The sequence below is a fragment of the Propithecus coquereli genome, unplaced genomic scaffold (assembly GCF_000956105.1).
Source record: "Propithecus coquereli isolate 6110/MARCELLA unplaced genomic scaffold, Pcoq_1.0 Scaffold114, whole genome shotgun sequence".
NCBI classification, from domain to species: domain Eukaryota; kingdom Metazoa; phylum Chordata; class Mammalia; order Primates; family Indriidae; genus Propithecus; species Propithecus coquereli.
The window spans coordinates 453,041-458,257 of record NW_012135414.1 but is presented as its reverse complement, the minus strand read 5'-3'; the positions used below and the strand labels follow the sequence as shown (position 1 = coordinate 458,257).

At 46.2% G+C, this 5,217-nt stretch overlaps 1 protein-coding gene across 1 annotated transcript in view; it reads left to right on the top strand.

The window, feature by feature from the left end:
• The first annotated feature begins 3,309 nt into the window (after positions 1–3,309).
• TRMT10B (tRNA methyltransferase 10 homolog B (S. cerevisiae)) overlaps positions 3,310–5,217 on the top strand; it is a 16,526-nt gene continuing 14,618 nt past the window's right edge. Inside the window, exon 1 of the mRNA XM_012656984.1 lies at positions 3,310–3,338. The gene's annotated coding sequence lies outside the window, so the exon portion shown is untranslated. The remainder of the gene's footprint in view (positions 3,339–5,217) is intronic.

Below are 5,217 nucleotides of genomic sequence, written 5' to 3'. Positions count from 1 at the left end.
CCCCTGTGACTCTTTTCCTCTGGGGCCTCCTAATTCCTCCCCTTCACACAGCAAATGCAAGAACAGAGAGGAGAGTGCTAAATTACGTACATAAGCTCTCTCCAATCAGAAGGAAAGCAATACTTGGGAGAAGAGGGGAAAAGATACTCTTCCCCATCTCCTGTCCCCAGTTACTTGTTAACTAGTAACCAGTTAACCAGTACTTGTGCCAGGAAAAAATGTATTTTCTTAGAGGCCTGTTTATTTTCACAGAATATTTTGAATAAATTTTAAATAAGGCTCTTGAACACAGATATGAAGTGATTTCATGGCAATGAAAAATGGGAACAGTAGGGCACCAAAATAACAAAAATTGTAGATGTTAAACAAGGCTTGAAACTTTTGCAGGCAGAAAGCTGTAAGGGGCTAAACAGCTTTTGTGAACACAATCTGTATGTCCACAAATTTAGGCAAGGAGCTCAGGACTTCACTCAATCAGGACTTGAATCCAAGCTGTAGTCTGTGCCATCACAGGCACTACTCAGGGCCTCAGTTTCCCTGTCTGACATAAGGAAATAACACTTGTCTCCATTTAATGAGAGCCTACAATGTGCCAGATGCCTTATTTAGATACCTTGAATACATTTTCTTAACACAACCACCACCTTAGGGATTGTTATATATACAGCAGAGTTGTGAGAAACAATCATGGAAGGCAGGATGAAGATTGAAGCCTCCAGTGCAGGTGCTCAATGTTTGTTTCCTTTTTCCTTTGCTTTCCCTCCCCTCGAATTCATTAACTTTATTGGATTGCCACTATATGGAGCTGGTATTTTTCTCTGCAGTTCCCATGAGGAGGACAAAGTCCCAGAAATGCTGGGAAACTCATCATTGCTTGTTGAGAAGCCAAAGAAGCTGGGGAAGTTGTACTGTTTAGCACTTTCTTTGAGTCCTACAGCCTATTTCCCACATGAAATAGGCAGGATGGGGCTGCCCACCCAGCAATGCAAGAGTCAATTGTTTAATGACCAAGAAACTACTGGACACTTACATCCCTCCTTCCTTCTCCCACCCACCATCACATTGGCTGATTCATTTCTTCCAGCAAACATTTTATGGCATACTCATGCCAGGTGATGCCTGATACAGGATTATGGATGTAAATAATTGGGTGAGAATCCTATGTTCAAGAGTTTCTGGTGGAGAGTAAGATGACATGTAGAGATAGAGACTTACAACATAAGGCACTGTGTGCTTAGGGCCACCGAGGACAACAGATAAGGTGCTGTAAGAGCTCTAAGGAGAGAGAATTCACTTTTGGGTGAGGAGCAGAATAGTATTCAGGGAAGACTTCCTGTGGGAGGCAGCATTAATTAGAACTAGTATGTCCAGAAGTATTGAGTATCTACTGTGTGTCAGGCCCTGGATTTAGCAGATAGTATTTGGGTGTGTCAAGAAAGGAGAAAAATCATTCTTTTGACAAATATTTACTATGCAGTGGCATTGGGGATACAACCATGAACATGGCAGACATAGTCTCCTCAAGGTACTTATAACTAGTAGGAAAGACACAGAAACAAAATTATTGACTGAGAGGTGATATAAAGAAAACAAAGAAGATGCAAAGACAGGGATGGGATGAGTCAATCTTACCTAGGTTGGTCAGGAAAGGCCTTTCTGAAGAGGGAATGTTTAAGCTGAAACCTAAAGTATAAGGAGCCATCCATGGAAAAAGAGAGAGAAAAGGGAATAGTATCTGCAAAGGCTCTTGGTGTGTTTGACAGGAAGACCACTGTACACTGAATATACGATAGCAAGCTGGAGGAAGAGTGGTAGGTGATGAAGTTGAAGGAGCAGGCAGGAACCAGCTTGTACAAGGCCTTGGGAAGGGGATTAGATTTTATAGCAGGGAGACACATAATCATCTGGCAAACGGCTGGGGTTAGGGTGAGGGGAAGCAACAAGAACAGCTAGAAGGACTTTTCCTTCCATGGGAAAGTGGTCATGAGCTTATTCCGAGGCAAAGGGAAGCAATTGATTAATTATAGGCTAAACAAGGAGAGGAATATTCATATTATTTCTTAGAAAGGGAAGGTATTTTCCTGGAATTAGGGTGATGCCCTCCTTTGACTAAATATGGTCAAACCAGAAGTGTCATGGTGTCAGGTGCATGACGGGAGTGGGAGGTTTCCTTAGAAACTTTTATGCTAATTCTATGGTAATGGGGGTGCAATGAAGCTGTAAGGTCAAGAAGCAGTTGATTTCTCTGCCATCTTGGTTCTAACCAGTTGGAACTTGTCCTGCCACCATCTTATTTTGATCAGGGTAGTTCAAAACCGTGATTTGAGACTTCCTGCCTCAGTTAAGCAATGCCTGAAGCAGGGCCTGCCAGCTCCCTGTCCCAGTTGAAGATCATTTGACAATCTGCTGAGGCATTTCAGCAGGCAGTGGGAGCCAGGACCAGCATCTGAGCAGAGAAGAGATAGTAGAGCTGGATTTTTAAAAAAGCCTTATGGGGGAAAATGAATGTTTAGTATTAGCGTTTAAAAGTAGCTCTGGCAGCAGATTAAAGGATGGATTTAAGCATAGACTGGGGATGGGTGGTAGGTGCTGGAGGAGCTGTGGAAAGAAAAGTCCAGAGGGGGAAATTGTGGGGCCAGGAAAGGATTTAATCAAGCTGTGGTCTCTTGAGAGAGCTCACTCATGGGTCTCGAAGAGTGAGACCCCTAGGGAAGGGTGGCTGCTAATCAGACCAAAGCATGGGCAAGTCTTTTCATGTTTCTGAACCTCTGTTCTCCACTGATATGTGAGAGAAAATGGAGGAAGCAGAGTGGCCAGGGGTAGAATCGTTGCTTGCCAAACCCCTGACATCTGTTGTGAGCCTGAGTAGCCAAGTAGCTGAGACAGGGCTGTGTGCTCAGGAAAGGGCCATGTCACCTCGTGGGCCCTTCTGGTTGCGGGAAAGCCCAGGGGAGGCCAAGGAAGCCAGACGCCGGGATGATGGGAGTTCAGTTCGTCTTTGTTTCACGCCAGTTTCGAAATGTCGAGACCTTGGCATCCAACAAAGCGCCTGGTCACCTGCAGGAACTCTGTGAGGTCGGCAAGGGGGTTGTACTCGCCATGTAACAACAGACGGGGAAACAGGCTCAGCTAAGCTCGCCAAACACTGCCTGCCGGACGCAGCCCCGGAGCTGTAGGGCTGGGCGTAGAAGCCACAGCCTCCGCTCTGAGCCCTGCTCCGAGCTGCCTGTGGATGAAAACTACAATTCCCAGGATGCCACTCGGAACGGGGTCAGGAACCGGAAGAGAGGCCGGAGGCGGAACCAGGTGCGTGCCGCTGCGTGTGGTGACAGGAACAGGTACACCTTGAGGCTCGGTTAGGGGCGGTTTGGGGGCTGCGGGGTCCGGCTTATGACAGCCGCCTCGCTCACGGGCGGGGCGGACGCCGGGAAGGCAGCGTTGAAGAGTCGTGTGGCCTGTGATGCCCTACCTTCTTAGTGCTTTCCCTTTCTGCCTCCCTCGCACTCGCAGCCTGTGGGCCAGGCGGGACCTGCAGGCTGGGTACTCTCGGTCCTGGAGTCTAGACGTTCTAGTGCTGAAGGTGTCATAGGAATGGAGCCAGCTTTGGTGGGCTACAACTTAGAATGAGGAAATAAGAGAAGTGTGCAAACAGGCCGGTTCATCATTTAGCGCCCGCGTATACGCTCACCAGGTGGGACGTGGGCTGGAAAAAGTCTGAGGCCTTTGTCAGCCCGGGTAGGGGCTCAAGGATTTATTAATTCAGCCGGTATTTGTTGAACGTCTATAAGCGAACAGAACACTTGATTACATTTTAGGGATGGGGAAGGTTCAGACAAAAAAAAAAAAAATAGGTCATGCTGGATAATAAAAATCCAAATGAATTGAGGAAGGTGGTTTGTAATTAATTGTCTAAGGGAAGGGGCAGGTAGAGAAAACAGCAAATGAAAAGGCCCTGAGGTGGGAATATCCTCGGTATGTTTGAGGAACAGCAAGCAGGTAGACCAGAGAGTGCTGAGGAAAACGGAGGAGGTAGACCTTTAGGATTTGTATAGGCCATTGTATGGATTTGGACTATTTACTGTAAGCGAAATGGAGACTACTGTTGAGTTCTAAGCAAGAGTGATGATTATCAAACACCTAATGCGCACAGTGAGGCTCAGTACTGAGGATGTACAGTTGAATTCTTCATTTTCTCTTCCCTGAAGGAGTTATAATCCAGTGGTGAAACGTAGGCAGACCAGCTTTCACGCAAGGTTGAGCCAGATCATTGGAGCCCCATGAAAGCAGAATAAATGTCATTCCCAGATCCTTAGCATGTACTATTATGCCAGGTGCTTAATAACTTTGTCAAATGATTAAATTAATTGGCCCCGTTACTTAGCGCTGGACCTGTAATGGAGGCTTAGAAAAGATTTTTGAATGAAGAAGTGAAATGCTAAATCTGGTCTTAGATAATGTCACACACAGATTCAGCAAATCTGTGCTTCTGTGATGCCCAGCTTCACCTTTGCTTTCCGAGGATCCCTAGGTGGCAAGCTCCTGTTCAGCATTTACCAAACTTCCATTCTGTGCCAGGCCTTAATGACAGTCACCAAAAATACAACGATAAAAAAGAGGTGGTCCCTGCCTCAGGGAGTGTCCAGTCTGCTATATTATAGACTCTTCTGATAGTGATTGGAGTTGTCTTTGATTTTCAAGATTATTGCATCCCGAGTTCCTGGTCTGAGAAACATCTGAGGGACTATAGGAATTTGGGAAAGCATGAGGTAAAAGGAGGGGAAGAGGAAGAGAGGGAATGGGAGTGGTGGTGGTAAAATTCAGTTCAACAAACATCAAACACTGCCATATGCAAGGTTCTATACTCTGAACTGTTTAGTGTTTAGGTAAATATAGGTATAATCTTTCCTACAAAGGAATCCAGTTTGGCCAGGCATGGTGGCTCACACCTGTAATCCTAGCACTCTGTGAGGCCAAGGGAGGAGGATCGCTTGAGCTCAGGAGTTCAAGACCAGCCTGAGCAAGAGTGAGACCTCATCGCTCCTAAAAATAGAAAAATTAGCTGGGCGTTGTGGCATGCAACTGTAGTCCCAGCTACTTGGGAGGCTGAGGCAAGAGAATTGCATGAGCCTGGGAGTTTGAGGTTGCAGTGAGCTACGATGATGCCACTGCACTCTACCCAGGGAAACAGAGTGAGACTCCATTCCAAAAAAAAAAAAA